The sequence below is a fragment of the Mycetomoellerius zeteki genome, unplaced genomic scaffold, assembly GCF_001594055.1.
Source record: "Mycetomoellerius zeteki isolate Tzet28-1 unplaced genomic scaffold, Tzet1.0 scaffold103, whole genome shotgun sequence".
Lineage (NCBI taxonomy): Eukaryota > Metazoa > Arthropoda > Insecta > Hymenoptera > Formicidae > Mycetomoellerius > Mycetomoellerius zeteki.
Window position 1 is genome coordinate 166,064 of NW_017255943.1, and position 20,386 is coordinate 186,449.

General features: G+C 37.6%; 1 pseudogene; it reads right to left on the minus strand.

The window, feature by feature from the left end:
* Positions 1–1,637: 1,637 nt before the first annotated feature.
* LOC108720789 (uncharacterized) lies at positions 1,638–3,472 on the minus strand (annotated as a pseudogene).
* Between the last annotated feature and the right edge of the window lie 16,914 nt (positions 3,473–20,386).

Sequence of the window (20,386 nt, forward strand, 5' to 3'; positions counted from 1 at the left end):
TAATTCTGTATGACTGTGTATTTTTCGTATATTTATATTACCGATTTTATTTGTATGACTTATGTTTAACAGAAATCATACATTACACATAAGCGGATAAACACATTGCCGATTTCACATCGTACCAATATGTTGGCGGAGATACTGCGAGATGAAAGGGAAGTTTCTGAATTATAATTTTTAATTTTATATATTCTTTTTGTATTTTTTTTCAATTCTAACATTGAGAATGATCCGATGCAGATCGAAATGTTTATTATTGCCGGCATTTAGAGATTAAAGTTATTGTATGTTTATTTTATTTTTATTTTTATTTTTTAATTTTGACACTGTGTATTAACCTTGGCTCGTAGCTCTATTACCCATTTATATTTAATTTATTGAGCCTTATTACCATTATACATTTTATATCAATATGTGTTTATTGAATGTGTATATCATCATTTAAGCAAGTAAATATTTATTATACTCATATACTTATCTGTTTTTATACAGTTTATTAACTCAGTTAAATAAAGACGATTATTATTGTTATTATCATTCATATTATTATTAGTATATAACAATTAAATTGCGTGTCACATTAGTTTTGAAAAAATCCATAAAATCATTAAATTAGAATAAAAAATATGTAATCGTAGACGTGTATTATGAATAATTGTATAATGTGCGATATCTTCATACGTTTATAAATGGAAATGTCTGTAATTATTAAATGTTGAAAACGTTTTAGCTCAATATGGGTTAAATAAAAATAATAAAATATGTTTATTATATGCATAATATTTTACAAGGGGAGGACGCGGTGACTCACCCTGGGATTTGGACCCCAATTTTTTTAATTATTCTTGAGACGAAAAAAAAAGATACGTGTCCCGGCGTTTGATTGAATAGGCCTTAGTTTCGGAGAAATAAATTTGTGAAAATTGGGCATATCCGCGGCGCGCCATATGAGCCTTCCCGGTAACTTTTCTTCCGAGTGCGGTTGGCTTCGTGAGTTAGGTGCTTGCTTCATAATTCCTAAGACCCAAGTTCGCTCCCGGAGAGGTCAGTAATTTTTTTTTTTTAATAAGCGTTTTTATTTATTTTTATTCATTTTGATCATACTTATATAGTATGCAAATTTTTGAAATAGAAAATTTAATTTAATATAACATTATAAACATTAATGTAAATTTAATTTTAAGGGAATTTTAATTCAAGTAATAACATTTAAAATAATAAGTAAATAATAATAATAATAATATATAAGTTATGTAAAGGTAACATATAAAGGCAATGTATCATTTTCAAATTGCTTAAATTGAAAATTTAATTGGAAATAATATGAACAGTATTTTAAATTTCTAGTTTTAAAAATAATTAATCGTAGGAGAAGAAAAATAAACAAACATCGAAATGTGAATATGTGAATATTTTTATTACAAAAGTTAATTATTTGTTGTGGATTTATTACAAAATTTAATTATTTTGATGTGGAACAATTATTTGGATGATAAACATCATAAAAACATTTAAAGCATATAAATTTTCTACAGTTTGCACAATGAATAAATGAAGGAGTATTACATATACATTTATTTTTCCGTAATTCCGGGGGAAAACATATTTCGTTGACGTTTAGAAACACATTTCTTTTAGAAATTAATAGTCGTCACTACGTAACAGGGCCTCACAATGACAAAACATGAAAGAATTTCGGCTTTATAACCGACTACCTGCAAGGAGATTAAAAACCTCTCGTTTATTTACCATTTTGTGTCCGCTTCTTTTACCGGTTTTCAATTTAAGCAATTTGAAAATGATACATTGCCTTTATATGTTACCTTTACATAACTTATATATTATTATTATTATTATTTACTTATTATTTTAAATGTTATTACTTGAATTAAAATTCCCTTAAAATTAAATTTACATTAATGTTTATAATGTTATATTAAATTAAATTTTCTATTTCAAAAATTTGCATACTATATAAGTATGATCAAAATGAATAAAAATAAATAAAAACGCTTATTAAAAAAAAAAAATTACTGACCTCTCCGGGAGCGAACTTGGGTCTTAGGAATTATGAAGCAAGCACCTAACTCACGAAGCCAACCGCACTCGGAAGAAAAGTTACCGGGAAGGCTCATATGGCGCGCCGCGGATATGCCCAATTTTCACAAATTTATTTCTCCGAAACTAAGGCCTATTCAATCAAACGCCGGGACACGTATCTTTTTTTTTCGTCTCAAGAATAATTAAAAAAATTGGGGTCCAAATCCCAGGGTGAGTCACCGCGTCCTCCCCTTGTTAGTTATAAAAACGTATATGTAAAATATTTGTACAAATATTTATTGATGTTTTAAAGACGTATTATACCGTTTTAAAGATGTATAATACCGTATTTTCTAAACATTTATAAATGAGATTTCTTTCATAAATTATATACGTTTCAAATAAACGTTTGTCCGATTATATCAATAAACGTAGATACACCCTTAAAATTAAACCTTTTTTTCTGTATACTGTTTTTCAACGTATAAAATCCGTTTTGTATTATGCAAATGTAATAAAAACGTATACAATTATCGTATATTATACGATGGTATAAAAACGATAAAAATTTAAACATTTATCTGGTATACAACTATTATACTTACACCATTTTTATACCTACTTTATGTTTAATGAACGTTTAATATCATGTGTTTATTGGGATACTACACACCTCGTGCTGTTGGTAGGTATACAACGATGCGTCTTCCTTATCGGGTTCCATCTTCCGCAGAACGCACTCTAGATCGGCGTAGACAATGAACGGGGTGCGCTCCTTGTAACAGTGGTTCCCAAATTTGAGCCATCTGTCATCCTTGCTCGGCAGTCGGATTGCGCAGTTATTTATTTTTTGGCAGTCCACTACGTATGACTGCAACTTTTTAGCCGACCCGAAATAGTGCAGACGTCTGAAAAAGAAAAAAAGGCGGAAATTATTACTAATATTGTCATTATTATTTTAAGAAGATTATAATTTTTTCATGTATACTTACCGGTCACAAAAAAATTTCCTGTGCTCATTTTTCGTAAGTTATGAGCTGACAAGGCGGGACAGATTTTTTATTCACACAAAGTGATTGAGGCTATTGTTGCGCGGATACAGCACGTTGACGTGCTTCTCCTTTTTATCGTCAGTGAGCCGTAGAGAAAGGATCTGTTTATTTTCGATGCCGTACACGTTGATCGACACCGCGTTCAAACGTTCAAATTTTGGAATGTCCTTTAACATCATTGGAAACTCGATACCAGTGAGATTCAATACTGTCGGATAATACGGATACGATGATGCCCTTTTCGTATTTCTTTCTGTGGGGTGCAGAGCGGCGGTCACCGACCACACGAAGCATGCGTTGTCCGTTGTACGCACACTGATCACTGCTTTCTTCAACATAATTTCTCGCAGGACTTCGATGTGACATCCCGCGCTCATAGGATGTAGTTTATTCACGTTTGACAGTCAAGTTGAGAATTCGCGATAGCGCCCACTCGCTGTTGCATTTCTGGAACTCTTCGAGCGATGACAATGTGGGCTCAATGACGTACCGCTCGTACCATTCGCGCAAATCGGTGCATAGATATATCTTAATGTTCTTAGTGTTTATGCTCTTAATGGCATGTTCGTTGCAAACTCGCCATTGAACGCGGTGTTCACTTTCACACTGCCATGTCTTTTTACGTCTCTCGCACTCACTCGAGCACTACACTACCCGCATCTTCCAAAAACCGTCGCGGCTCGATGTAGTCCGCGTTGATCACCGCACCGGTCAAAACACGACTTTCGAACGCGGTGTCGATCTCTCACCAGACGAGAGATCTGTCGTCGCCACTCACCATCAACGTGCACGAAACGTCGCTCCAATTGTGTCTTTGCACCCGCGAGTCGCGCGATCCTCACCACCATGGATTGTTGTGCCCAACAGTGAGGTGCGGACGCTTGGCACGACAAAGTTCCTCGAGCCGCTCGATGCACTCGTTGCATCGTTGCACCTACGCGAAATATTCCTCCAGATTAGCGATCTGCCTACACTGCTCCAGCAGTTCGCGTTCCACTCGCTCGTGGTTTTCCACGTCTTTTTTCAGATCATCTTGCTGACCTTTTCCAAGGAGCACTTGCACATGACTCGTTTGCATGCGTTGCAATACCGCTCTATATATAGATTGTCATAGTGGTTTAGCACCTTGCTATTATGTCTGTAGGCGAAGATATACTCTTCACATTCATGGCATTGATCATCACACCTGTCAAGAAACAGTTTCCGAGCAGAATTCTTCTCGCGATCGCAATAGTCCGCCCATATATTGTCAATTATCAGCAGTTCGACGCACCCGCGGGAATCTTAATGCTTATGCAGTTACGCTCGCTCTTATCCGCGATTTTCTTCGCCTAATAATAGTCATCCAGTATTACATTGACATTTATATTACTACAATATGCAATTTCATACTCAACTTCATCGTAACATTCGTCTTGAAACCGCGTGTACACTTTCTGTCGTGCTAGTAAAGACCAACGAGAAATGGGATCTTTGATAACGACTGTCTGTTTCTCTCCGCGTATACCTAATTCTCGATCACGTAGGAACTGCACCGGCGGTATTCGCGCAACTTTGTCTTTCCTCTGCGGATTATGGAGAACGTACAGCACATCGTCTACAGCAGGGTCATGTTCATATTCATCTATGTCTCATCACAATACTGTTTTACAATAGTTTTTTCAATAGTTTTTTTCAATATGTGCACATTGGGCACACGTTGCATGGAAATATTGTATATATCGGCTGTCTGAAATTAGAGCAGGACCGACCGACTAGCGCATCGAAAGAATCGGTATCGTGCTTCTTGATGAGATACATTACGTCGATGACAATGCCCGATATATTAATCATGCATGATGCACATACTGCATACGCACCACTTGTCATGTAGTAGTATTGGATCATACAGTGTTTTACACGAACGTTCAGCGCGCGGATTTCCGGAGACGTCACGACTTTGTCGACGCGGTCGGTATTGTGTTCACTCTGATCACTCGCACATCCAGTATCGTTGGATAGCACTTCTTCGTCGGACAACTCTTCGTCCAGTATATCTTCAAAATTCATTTCCACTTCTTCAAACACCTCGTTTACAGCATGCGCGAGGTGTTCCGGATTCGCGTTTCTGATATTTTCGAACACTATGTCCTCGACGTTCGCACTATACTATTCACTATACTATTTCACTACTATTAACTATACTATTTCCGTTATTGTTACTTTGAAAAATAATTGTGAAGGATCGAGCGATGTCATTTATATTGGAATCTCTTGGAAGGTGGTTCCTTAATGGGATGTGTTAAGTAGGAAAATTGAGGATTCAGATTGGCAGGATTTTCCGCTTTTGGTGGAAAATTTATTTCTCAGATTGTTACTGGAGATCTGTTTTTAAATTTGCTCCGCCCATACTGTAAATTTTAAATCCTAAAAATTTATTAGTAATGCGACATCACTTTCTTGGATGGAGGATTTTGGTATCGAGAGAGAGGATGTAACTTATCATCCCTTCCAAACCATCTAGTTCAATGATTCACATTGTTCTTTCGTGAATTTTTATATTTCCTTTCTTCAATTGTCGGTTTTCTTTTTTATTAGTCGAACGTGCGATTCCTCATCTAGACAGTAATTACTAAGGTTGGGTATCGCTTATGACTGTTAATCTTGAAAAGGAAAAAAAACATTCATATTCGTTTTACTAACTTTCTGTTGTCGGCGAAAAAAACACCCTTGGATTTAAAATGAAGAACTGTGAGAACGCAGTATGATTTCATACTTCTTTGTCACACTGGAGTATCACTCTCATTTACTATAGAAGAGTTATATTTTATTGAGCAGCCGAAACGTCAGCGCTTCTCTTAAAAGCGTCGTAACGTGTCATTTTTGAGGTGGGCATGGGGTGACGGTCAGCGGCGGCAGCGGCGGTGAAAAATACTGAATGCATCATAAAACGATATATTTACGTAACCCATCGACCAGGATCCTATTTTTTGTAAACAGGAATACACCACCGACTCTAGGAACTTCCCTGCGCCCCCCTCCCCGCTCGCCCGTTGAGTCAGTATCCCTACTTCTCTTTTGTTAAACAATTGTTAAACAAAAGATTCAAAAAAAATTTTTCTTCACAACATTGAAATATTCTTGAAACCGTACAACTTTTGTTTAAAATATTTTTTTTCACCTTTTATATTTCCGATATTCGCCTCGAAAGAAAAATGCTAGTTTTTTTCAAAGGGGTGTTTTACCCCTTAAACATGAGTTAGGGCACGTATAAAAAAAATATGTGCCTCTTAGATTTTCGTGTTTAACAACATATTTCATAGAGAATCAAATGGGTTCAGGACAGTTGTGAAATTTCTCTTGTCAGATGGAATGCATTAGAAGAATGTATTTTATTTACATTAGTTATTAGTTTCCCATTATTATTAAAATATTATTAAATAGTCAAATGTAACTTGAAAATATTATTAAATAATATTATTAAAAATATTATTAAATAGTGTCAAATGTAACTGTCCTTACGAAAAATACACCGAAATTTTTGGTGTTAATCGTCAATTTAGGTGTTAGTTTAGGGTTTATCCTCAATTTTGGTTTCATTTCGAGTGTTATATTCAAATACTTGGGTGTGATTTCCATTTTGGGTATCATTTTCGGTATTACTGTTAAATGATTGAGTGTTGATTGGATGTGACCATTAACTTAGGTATATTAGTTGAGTGTAACCGGTGTTATCGTCAAATAATTGAGTGTCGGTTGGGTGTGACTTTTATGTCGGCATCAATTTTTGGTGTCGGCACCCAACTTTTGGTGTTCGGCATTCTACTCTTGGTGTCGACACCCAAACTTTCGGTGTCGATACCCAAAATTTAAATTAATATAATGCATCTTTCGATAAATTTTTCGATAACTGAATGTCGATTGGACGTGATCGTCAACTTTACGTATTGGGTCCAATTGAATTATTAATTGATTTAAATACGTATATAAGTGAATAGTCATATGATATATTATACTATATACCCCTACGAAAAAAATCTTCAATTTTGGGTATTAACACTCAAATTTAGGTGTTTACCATCAAAATTCAATGTTAACCATCAATATTGGGTGTACGAGGTGTGGCTATTAAATAACGAGACTGCCGCTGCTACAGAAGAAGTACGCATGCGCCAAACGCCAGCGACCGATAGCTGTTTAGCGTGAAGCCTTCTCTTTCGAATGCAGTACCTCTCGCTTCTGTAAACAAATCCGTATAGCCGTAGCCTTCGTTCGCATTAGAGTTGTTTTTTTGTTTCGCCAGAAAAATGGTAAGTGTAACAATAGAGCAACGAATTGTTGTGAAATTTCACGTGAAACTTGGAAAAACCGCTACTGAAACTTATAATTTATTGAAACAAGTGTATGGCCATGAATGTTTATCGCGTGCACGTGTTTTTGAGTGGTTTAAGTGTTTTCAAGATGGTCGAGAAGACGTTGAAGATGATTCACGCCCGGGTAGCCCTTCCACGTCAAAAACGGATGACAATATCGAAACAATCGGTCAAACTATTAATCAACATTACTACCTTCACATTCTTGCTGAATTCTGTGAAAAAATAAAGAAAAAACGACCCGAATTGTGGAAAGACAAGCCATGGGTTCTCCACCAAGACAATGCGCCGTCTCATTCCGCATTGTCTGTCAAGAGGTTTCTAGCCAAGTACAGCATCCCAGTGTTAGACCATCCGCCTTATTCGCCGGATCTTGCACCATGCGACTTCTATCTGTTTCCTAAGGTGAAATCTGCATTAAAAGGAACAAGATTTGAGTCCGTTGAAGCTGTGAAAGAGAAAGCGGCACGCGTCCTGAAGGAGCTGACAGAAGAAGACTTCCCAGCACTGTTTCAAACAATGGAAGATTCGCATGGAGCGTTGTAGGGATAGAGGAGGGGTGTATATTGAAGGTGATAATAAGTAAATATGTATGAAATCAAAATAAAATGTTTTACAGCGTCAGTCTCGTTATTTAATAGCCACACCTCGTACATTGAGGTTTGACCGTCAACATTGAGTTGTCAGTTGAGAGTTGAGCATCATTGTTGGGTGTCGGTTGAGTGTGACCATGAATATTCGGTGTTATCTTGATGTAGACATTCATTATTGAGTGTTGTTTGAACGTTGCCCATTAATGTTGGGTATCGGTTGGGTGTGACTATTAAATCCAGTGAATAGTTTGGTGTATACACCATACTATACATCGAATTTGATGGTCACACCCAACCGCGGTTTACTCTCAACACTTGTATATGACACTCAATAGATGAGTGTCTTAAACGGCTTAAACCTTTGAGTGTCATTTTCAAAAGACAAAATTGAGTATAAGAGTTACTTGAATGTTAATCTTTATGATTGAGAATTTTAGAAATTTAAGTTCTTCAGTATTAATCTTAGACTATTGTTTTATGTTGTTATAAAATAGTGGCTTATGCACGTCGTTATTAGCGGTCTTTGAGAAATTAAAATATCTTTATCCGGAATTAAAATTATTCCGCAACGTAACAATAATTACAAATATATATTATGTAATTTTAACTTGTATAATTATTATGTATTTAATTTGTATAATTATTATATATTGTCGCGACATAGTATTTATTCATTGATATAGATCGTAATTTTTCGCTTTACTATGACATGCGAGGACATTGCGCGATAGCGGCGAAGTCAACAACGTAGCGGCGCGGCGGAGCGCTCACGCACACTACTAGACGCGCGGCTCACGGACGTGCGTCCGTTTAAAATACGGCGTCGATTGGATTATCTTTACTAGATAATAACTGTTTCAGTAAGCATTATAGAAAACAAATTTCCTAATACTTATCGACTCAATTTTTTATCAGGAATAGCACTATATGGCACTATATTAGTGGGCGGTATTTAAGAAACATCCTGTATAACATTTCAGGTGACTGGTAAGATATATATCTTCGGCAATGATAGCTGTATAAGTCCTCCGGCAGTTTTTAACGATACCATTCTTACTAACCCATCAGAACTAGGATACAACTTGCAAATCCTACCCGTACGCCATTTTAAGGGGGGTAAGGTTTCATCGCGGATTAATGCTAATCTCCCAACTTCTATTTCGGTGTTGCACATAGCTGTCTTCCATTTCGCACGTTGTTGCATCTGAGATACATATTCCGTTGACCAACGCTTCCAAAATAATTGCTGCATTTGCAACAGCAGTTGGTAATGACTAATGCGATTTGTAGGCAAGTCAAATACCGATTCTACCGCAAGGAGGGATGCCCCTATTAAAAATGCCCAGGTGTTAAAATTCCCAATTTATCTGGGGCATTGCTCAATGGACACAACGGACGAGAATTTAATATCGTCTTGATTTGAGTGAGGACGGTGTATAATTCTTCGAATGACAATAACGTATCGTTAATTACAGTCTTAAGATGAGTTTTTACGCTCTTTACATTTGCTTCCCATAGACCTCCTATGTGGGGGGAGTGCGGTGGAATAAGCTACCACGAGATACCTTGATTAGACGCAAAATCAGTAATTTTTGCTTGATTTTCAGAATGTGACAGGAATTCCCCGATTTGCCGTAAGACATTCCCAACTCCGAGGAAATTCTTGCCGTTATCTGACAAAATCGAAGATGTATGGCTTTCGTAGCTATACAGACAAATAGACACAAATAGGCCTTGCCCGATTTGTTTCTTAAGATCTTAATATTGAATGGCCCAGCATAATCGACTCCGATATGCTTAAACGCTCTGGATGGAGTAACTCTACATGCTGGCAAGTCCCCCATTTTTTGTACCGAATTATGAGGACATATTCGAGAATTTAGCGATGTTTTCTCGTTATTAGCCGTTTGGTGGTAGTACGTCAAACAGCGGCCGTCGCTATCGGCCTCACTGTTATCCTTGCGCTCGGTACGAAGCAGGAGTAGCGGAGATGCTGCAGTTATAACACAATGGTGTACGAATCTATGAACAATGTATTTACAGATTTATATATAGGTGGCCCTGAAAAGGGCCGGTTGTGGTAAGTTTATGTTGGCCCCGAAAAGGACCGTTTTACACAGGTTACGTCGTGAGTCGCTCTTGGTAGCTGATCTGTGGTCGGCTGGTCGTCCACCGCAAAGGCCTCTGCTCGTTGTTGTTATTGTCCGCGTGTGTGCAGTCAGGAAGGACCAATGGCCGCAGGTACTTGTTCCACGCTGGCGGTATGCCCGGTGGCGTATGCGGCGAGTATGTTCCTTGCGGTGGCCTCTTTGGTGTCCACTCTCTCTCGGATGTCTGCGTCGATGCCGATGCCGTGGGCGACGTTGCCGGTAGAGCGGTGTCTGCGACTAGTGGAATATCCGGCAATGGTGACAATAACTCTGGCACGAAGATGTGGCTCGGAGATGTAGGCCGATGTCGTCGGCTGTCCCTCTCGTTTAGCGTCACTCCTGGCAGCAACGTCAGTCGTAGGCGCCTCAGTGAGATGTCCAGTCTGTGCAGCCTCCAGTTTCCTGTCGCTGCCAGTGGTAGCGTCGTCGGTGGAGCTGTGGTCAGGCTGGTCTGCACCTCTGCTGGCCTCTTGACTCGCTTCAGCTTTGCTGCTGTGGATACACTCTCTCGTTGCTTGGAATAGCCGGAGCATCTTTCCTTGGTTACTACACTGCCGTCTCTCGGAATCGCCGTGAGCGTCGGGCCGTCGTCGCGCCAGGCCATATATCCCTCGTTGGGTTGAATTTTGCGCATAAGTATACGCTTCGCGCTTTCGCCCCCTGAGGGTTGCGTTGCGCTACCCGCGGTATGCTCGGTGCAAGCACTCGCGAGAAAACGGGGCCCGCGGAGTGCTTGCGCGAAAACTTGTTGCGCCTGGTCTTTATTTCGCGGCGCTCGTGCAGGCGGCCTGCTTGCTGGCGCTACTGCCGCCACAGAGAACATAAAACACACTTATTAAGTACACGTTTTACTGCACTTTTTGCACGAATTATCCAATAGTTTTGACAAAGCGTAATCAAGAGCAACTGTCGACCAATATGGAAGTTGTTCGAATGCTGGTCTCGAATAAATCTGTCAGTGTACCGTGAGAAGACAAAAGGATAGGGTGTTTTTGTGCATAAGTTAATGGCGCGTTTTTCAACCGGCCATCAACGCGGAGTAGTCCGTCCCGATCAACGATAAGCTGAGTACTAAGATTTTGCTGTACGAATGTATTTCTTTCTCTCGTTGAAGATTGTGTAACTCTTTGGTGAATGCTTCTTGTTGATGCAATTTCAGTAATACAATCATCGCCTTTTGTAGTTCTTCAACTACTAAGAGGTCCATGAACTAACGAAGACTTTGTTTTTGATGCTATGTAATTCGTTTTAAATCTACGACAGGTTGCAACAATTCTTTTCAACTTGGTTAACGAAGAATATCGATCAAATATATTGAATAAATTGACGTTGAGTAAAGTGAATGATTGAGCACGCATTTCTGGACTCTGTTGAATTCAACTTCTGTTGGCAATTGCACAGTAGATCTTGGCCATTGGACGGGAGTTTCTTTCAGCCCTGATGGACCTTTCCATCACAACGTATCGTCGATTAATTGTTCTGGTAGGAGACCTCTGGAGATTAGGCCAGCAGGATTATTCTCAGAAGACACATGTGCCCACTCTCGATTGTCCGTTGACCTTTGGATCTCTGCTATTCGGTTTCCAACGAATGTTTGCCATCTTGATGGCTCATTTTGGATCTAGGCCAGCACAATTTCCAATTCCGTCCAGATAACGTAGTGAAATCGTACAAGTGAGAGCTTGCGTTACCGCTTGCAATAAATTGATCAAGAGTACAGCTCCACACAACTCGAGCCTCGGGAGGCTGATCGTTTTCAGGGGCACTACTCGTGACTTCACAGTTAATAATTGAACGTTGATTGATCCCTCATTGTCAACGGAACGGAGATAAATATAAGCTCCGTAAGCCGCTTGAGATGCGTCACAGAAACCGTGAATTTGAATGTCGCTAGGATTGTGAAGTATAACATGTCGTGGTATCACAATACGATTGATGACTGACAACTGTTAACAATAAGATGCCCATACAATTCTAATTGTTTCTGGTATTCGAGCATCCCAGTCTAGCTTTTGTTGCCAAAGTAACTGCAACAAAATCTTCGCTTTAATGACAACAGGTCCGATTAATCCTAAAAGGTCGAAGATCTGGATAATCACTGACAACAGTCGGTAATGATCTCCGGCGTGGAGTTGCAAGTTGCCTCGTATTTCAGCGAGTCTGTAGTAGATTCCCATAACAAACCTAATACTTTAGTGTCTGTAAGGCCATAATGCTCCAAGCGTTCGTCTTGACCGAGTGAGATATTCGAACGAAATTTTGTCAATTAAAATCCTGCTGTTTTTAGATTCGTAACCTGCGACTTGATCTCTAGACTCCCTTGTTTCGACGAGTCTCCAGTGATCATCTCATCGATGTAGAAGTCGCGATTTATAAATGTAGCAGCTTGAGGATGTGTCGCCTCAAATTCCTTGGGATAATTCTTGCAACGAACGTATGGCCAAAAACGGTGCTGACGCAGTTCCGTAGATAACCATGTTTATGCTGTATGTCATTGCAGGATCTTCCGGGTTGGTTTTCTATAATTGGTATGCATTGATACAGTCAGTGTTTTGGCTTAACCATGATTTGTCTATACATCTTGACAATATCGCCTGTCACGACATAGTAGAAATACTGCCGAAATCGTAATAAAATGTTGAACAACTCAGGATGAATTGTAGGACCTACCAATAGACAGTCGTTTAATGATTTTCCGGACGCAGTCAGGCTGGAGGCGTCAAAGACCACTCAGAGTTTTGTTGATGTTGATTCCTCCTTCAAGACTGCGTGGTGCGGAAGGTAATTAACCTTCATGGCCTCGATATCAACCAATGCAGACATGTGACCAAACTTGATATTCGTCCATAAAACTGATGTACTGGATCTGCAACTGAGGATCCCTTTGGAATCTGCGCTCCAGATGGCGTAATTGCTTGAGTGCATTGATCTTAAATTCCTCGAGGATGCTTGGGTTTTCGCGGAAGGGTAATGATACCTCAAATCTGTCATTGGTTGTTCTCTTATGCTTATTTCGGAAAAGTTCCTCACACCTGGCCTCTTCTTTGGAGATAATCTTCGTATCTGACATATCTTCTATACACCAGAATCTTTCAACTTGTGAAGTTCGTCGTTCCGAACGAGTCCACGGATAATAACGTTGTTCTGAGGTTGTGAACTGACTGGTAATCCGAACTGTCCGCATAACAGCCATCCCAACTTCATCGACTGCAATATTAGTTGTTTGGCTTCCAGTTGAATCTTCTCGGCTTCAAGTGTGTCCCACAAGATTATGCGCCCAATAATAAGTCGACGTTTTGTGGTTTATGGAATGTTGAATCTGCCAACTCGATACATTGTGGAAGACTCAAAGACTTAGCTTAACTGGTCTGGCAGGAATAGACTGCGTAATTTTATTGACGACAAGGAGATTAAAGTCTGTTACGTCTGTCTCATACGTCATGGTCGTGGATGCTATAGTAGTTTGAGTAGTCTCGATTCCTTGTGTTTGAGATGATATTATATGTTTAATTTTGTTAATATTGAGCTTTAACCGTTGATACAGAGATTTAATAACAAAATTTGATTACGATCCATTATCTAATAAAGCGCATGCCTTGTGAAATCTATCTTGCACATCGCGAATATAAACTATTACCGTTGATAAGAGAACTGCCGAGCTAGATTTACAAGGACCTATTGACTTCCTACCTATGGACACGGAGGTTGTGATCGGTTTCTCGCAAGTTTGATTACTCGTGTCACTTGTGTTTACTGAAGCATTGGTAGGCGGAACCGAATTTTTGTCGGAGGTGCTGACTCGTTCGTCCGTGTGAAGCAGCGTGTGGAGCTTCTTTGAACAGTGCTTACATGTACGAGATGCATTTTTTTTGTAATACGTGATTTGGAGATAAGCAGTTATAGCATAAGTTTAATTTTTTAATTTCATTACGCCGTAATTCTACCGATAGTGCCAAAAAAATTTTGCACGCATATATTCTATGCGCCTGCCTACAGAGAGCACATTCGACTGCTTCACCGGTTGCAACATGCGCAAGCGTTGTATGATTTGTACTTGATTTTTCGCATTAATCTGATTTGATTTCTGAATCGATACCTTCGCTTGGATGACCTTTTTGCGTGTCGGGTGAAGAGTCTCAAGGAACTGGCATCGTGTGTCAAGGAATTCTATGAGTTGTCTAATCGTCGATGTCTTCTCCTGCACTACCTTTAGCTCTCATTCCTTTTTCGTCGTGGGGTCTAGTTTACTCGTAACCAAGTAAATAATAAGTGTATCCCACTTGTCAACCGGTTCCCTTAATTGCTGTAACACTCGCAAATGTTTTTGAAAATTATCTGATAATGCTCGTAACATCTCTGCCGATTCCTTTGGAATTGGAGGAGTATTAAACAATTCGTTACATAGTGATGTACAGTTAAACGTAAGTTTTGAAATCTCTTAGTTAACAATTCAAGTACAACGGAATAATTTTTGTTGGTCGTTTGCAATGAATGTATTACTTGAGCAGCAGAGCCTGATAATGCAGATTTTAAATAGTGGAACTTCTGAACTGAATCTAGTCGACTGTTGTCATGAACTAAAGCCTTGAATGTATCACAAAATTGCTGCCATTGTTCATAATTTCCACTAAAAATCGGCAGAGTTATCACGGGCAGTCGTACTGATGTTTGATTTGCTATTGCGTTTGTGGCTTATGAGTTTACCTCAGCGTTTGCCGAGCCATTAGTATTTTGCGCGAGCTTTGATCATGCTGCAGCTTGCAATCGAAAACAAACGTCTTCGAATCTCTCTCGTTCCGCGACTTCAGATTCGAGAAGAAGCTCGTCAATTTTTGTTTGTATCGCATTAAACTCGCCCCATAACTCATTATGTTTTTCTAATTTCGCTTCTAACAATAGCTTGTTATCATCGCTATCCACGCAAGTCTCGAAGAAAATCTTAAATCTGGTCGCGCGTCCTTTAAGTGTCGTTCGTTGACGTTTCAAAATTTCTAAATCTGACATCGCGATCGCGTTACAATACGGAACTTAACCTACTAATGTACGCAAGACTTATCGACTGTAGCGAAGTAGTATTGTGATGGCGGCGCATCTGCGCGACGATTCAAGATGGCGTCGTGGGCCCGTTCTCAAGGTGGTCTTGTAGAGGGCAGTAAGATGGTAATTCTTGTTGAAGAAGACAATATGACGGTTCTCGCTGAAGGAGACAATATAGCGGTCCTCGTTAAAGAAGGCAATATGGCGGTTCTCGCCATCCAGCTCGTTCCTTGGTCTTAACTACAAGACGTCGACGGATGTGGATGGAGAATGCGTTGTCTCAAACCTGTTTGACTTTCAGTCGGAATGCCCAGAGTTTGCTGAAGGGGATGGCATCCTTCGCAAACGTGGTAATGAAACAACGATGAGCTTCTAAAATTTTCCGACACTCGCTTTCTCGAACGTCGTCCGATTCACTGCGGTAATAATTTATATCCGGCTCGAAGGATCAATTTTGGTGGGTTTGAATTGATACCCGTAAAGAAAATGACACCGAACGATTTCGAGAACTGTGATTTAGTATCTTGTGACTTCCGACGATATGACTAGCTGTGTGTCTCGCTTCGGACTCTCTTCTTCTCTTCACAGTAGCCTCGAAACGTATTACTAGCGCCACAGGCATTAAGCGTTCGAGAGGAATCGACGCAAATTCGCGCGAAATTTCGTATACCCCTTACGGAAAAAAACATTAGTGTCACTACTAGTGCAATGGTGCAATAGTAAATTCGATCACTATTACACTACTAGTGTCACTAGTGTAATAGCGATGAAAAAAGTTTCGTTAAAATTTCACTGAAGTTTTATTGCAAAAATAAGTATTATTGATTAGCATCATATTTCAGAGGATAGGCGACAAAATTATAATAAAAAAAAGTTTTCTTGATGAATTCGAGAACTAATTTTATGATTCAACCATACGGTCACCCATCCGAATACGTACTCCACTTACTATGCTTGACTCTGTGATCGTACGGGAACTGCTTCTTCGAAGAACCATGAACATTCTATAATGCTAACGGACGTATACGAGGGCAACTTGAAAAGTTTCTTAAGTCACACAGAGATAGCGCGCGTATCGCAAAAAAGACATAATAATCAAAAGGTACACCACCTTTTATGGTTGCTGTAAAATTTTCAGACAATTGCGTTCATTAGTCATTTAGTTACGAGCAGTTAAACAAAGCAAGTCAAACATTTTTTCAACAATGGACAAAAAGGAGTGATAAAACACTATTTTTTGAAAGGGAAAACAGCTACGTAGATTCAAGCAAGTTACAGGAGGTTCATGGCACATCTACTCCTCCATTACTAACCATCAGTTTTTGGGTAAACGAATTTAAACGTGGTCGTACCAACACCGATGATGAACCATGCAGTGGATGCCCGAAAACTGCTACCAACGAAGAAATGGTCAATAAAGTGCTCGATATTGTTATGAGTGACCGCCGTTTGAAGTTGAGTGAGATAGTAGGGATGGTAGCCATCTCAGAAGAACGGGCATTTCATATCCTGCATGAAATATTGGGCATGAGAAAGCTGACGTCGCGTTTGCTTACGGTAGAGAATAAACGCGTGCGTATGATCATGTCTAAAGAGTGTTTGGATCGGTTTAAGCGCAATCCACGAGAATTTTTTCGTCAATATGTGACCGTGGACGAAACATGGATTTACTATTACACACTCGAAACCAAACAACAGTCGAAGCAATGGACTTTGTCTGGTGAACCGGCCCCGAAGAAAGCCAAGTCAATTCCATCAGCTGGGAAGGTCATGGCCACCATTTTTTGGGATTTTAAAGGCATCATCCACATCGACTACTTAAAAAAGGGAAAAACGATTACGGGAAAATACTACGCCGTCTTGCTGGGCCGTTTCGACAAAGAATTGAAGGAAAAACGCCCTCATTTGCCAAGAAAAAAGTGTTGTTCCACCACGATAACGTACCATCCCATTCATCCGCAATTGCTACCGCAAAATTGATCGAATTACGATACGAATTGCTGCCCCATCCATTGTACTATCCAGATTTGTCCCCATGCGACTTCTTTTTGTTCCCAAACTTGAAGATTTGGCGGAGGAAAGAAATTCGCGTCGAATGAGGAGGTCATTGCCGCCACGAACGCCTACTTTACAGAGTTTCAGCCATCGTACTTTTTGGATGGTTTGAAGAAATTGGAGCACCGCTGGATAAAGTGTATTGAATTAAAGGGAGATTATATTGAAAAGTAAAATGAAACTTTTCCGAAAAAAATGTTTTCTTTCCGACTTAAGAAACTTTTCAAGTTGCCCTCGTAATTGTAACATATCTGGTCAAAGATGTTGTGAAAGAGACGGAACAAATATAGAAAAAATAATTAATATTAAATATAATTGTTATGTGCAAATGAAGATACCTACGTGTATAATAAGACTTGTTTTTAATAATAACTTGTTTTTAGTAATACTGTAAAATATTATTTTTACAAGCTGAAATAATACTAATTGATCTAATTATATATATATGTTTTTTACTCTAATAAAAATTTTTTATATCAAATATTATAGTTATTGAAAATAATTCTATATTACTGCAGAATATTCTGTTAATAATAAGGATGCTAAGGCAGCAGTGCTAAATACTAATAGTACCACTACTATAGTAATGCTGAACACTACTAGGATCTTGCACTAATGTCACTGCAATAGTAATGAACATAAGTAGTGTTTCCATTAGTGACACTGTAGTACCTACTACAGTAGTGTCGAAAACTACTAGTACTACTGTTAGATCTAATAGTGTTATGCACTACTACAGTAGGAATACTACTGGTTCTAATAGTGTACAGGGTGTTGCACCATACAGGTCAATATGACGGGTTGCTCATTCGTGCAGGCGCGCAAGATCATTCACAATTGCGTAGACTTCGGCGGCATAATCAATGGTACACCTTCTTTTCCAATAAAGCATATCAAATTGTGATGCAAATATGACGAACTTCTGTAGAAATAGATTAAACAGAAGCCGAGAAGTGATAAGATATAAGTTATAAAAACGAATTTTATCCTGAAAACGAAGCACGTCTTCCTTCTTATAAGAAAAATTTGATCATAGTCGATCGTAATCATTGTGTAATATAATTTAATTACTTCAATTATTTTTTTTACAGAGAACGAAAGTCAGAAATAAACATCTTTGCAAATTTAATTATAAATCGGCCAATAAATTTGATTCACTGTAAATTTAAATAATGACAATAATCGGTGGATCTTATATTTATTTTGGAATAATAATATAATAATTCATTAATACCAATTAAATAAACTGATATTAATAATACATTAATAATAATTTAATAAACTGGTATTAATAGCATTATATAATTCTTTATATAAAAGACTGCACCTCATAAATTTCCAAGAGGATTATTATTAAAAAATATATATTAAATATGATGCAACTTGGCAAGTTTTATAAGATGTAAGTTAGCATCATTCAATGTATGTTTTTTAGTAATAATCCTCTTGGAGATTTATTAAATATAGATATAATATGCAGTCATTTATATAAAGAATTGTATAATGCTTATTAATTAGTTTATTAAATTATCAATTTATTAATGAATTATTATTCTTCTAAATAAATATTATAAGATTTTGCGATAATTCGTCGTTATTCAAATTTGCAGTGAATCAAATTTATTGGTCGAATTATAATTTAAATTTGCAAAGATATATTTATTTCTAACTTTCGTTTTCTGTAAAAATATAATTATATAATTCAAGTAATATCAAATTACATTACATAATGATTATGATCGACTATGATCGAATTTTTCTTATAAGAAGGAAGTTTTCATAAAATTTTTATAACCTGTATCTCGTCACTTCGGCTTCTGTTTTAACCTATTTCTACGAAAGTTCATCATAATTGCAATTTGATATGCTACGAACTTTATTGGAAAAGAAGGTGTGCCATTGATTGTGCCGCCGAAATCTACGCAATTGTGAACGATATCTTGCACGCCTGCATGGGCAACCCGTCATACTGACCTGTATGGTAATGCAACATCCTGTACGTTTATTTAGTAATTTTGATTGATCACATACAACTCTTTTAAGATCTAATACAAAAAACTTACAAGAATTTTCAACAGGGTATCCATCAAATTTTCGTTTTATGCAATCCTTCAAATATTTACTGGATATACATAGCATATCCGTTTATGAAATTATAAACATGATTTAATCTCTGCAATATGCCCAGTGAATATTATTTGATGGACATAAATGAACAATGCTGGATATATAATATAATTGTATTTCATACGGACTGTGTATGAACGTGAAATGAATGTTTTAAAATAGCAGTCCGGAATTGTAATTACATTAAGTAACATTGGATATTAGTTATATAATAAAATAAATAAAAGTATAATATCTAACTGAAATGTTGTATAATTATTATATGTGAAAATTATATAGCAATTATGTAATAAATATTGATATATGTTAGCACTAACTCTAAAGAATATATAATAATTATATATAATAATTTTTACAGAACTGATTGAAATCCCATATAAGACAGAAGCAGCTACATTGTTACAACGCTGCAAAATTACATATTGCACAGTACAATATTACAGAAATATTACAAAACCTTTTTGCAGTATTATTTTAGTAATATTACACTAAACTTTTCTTTTTAAATATATAAATAATATCCATACAGCACATAACGTTGAGAATGTTACTGAGACGCTGCAATGTTGAATATTGAGCTGTGAATGCCTTTTTAATATTGAATCTATATTTATTTGTTTACATTGATTGTTAATATTGCTGTAATGTTGACACAATCTTTAAATATTGAACAAATCTTTATCTTTTGAAATACGAATGTGTCAGATGTCAGATATTGAAAATTAATAATATATTGTAATATATGTATATGTTATACATATATTAAATAAAAAATGAATTTTTAAATACGAAAGATATACATTCACCTGCAAGAAAAACGGGTCACAAAATTTTAGCACAAATTTTTAATATCTTCGAGAGTAGCGGTAACTCAATGAAAACTCATAGTGAGATGAACAAAACTCAAATTAAAGCATGAACGTTTCCCTAGATAATCATGTAGATCAAATTTAAGGGGACCGTACACCACTTTTTTT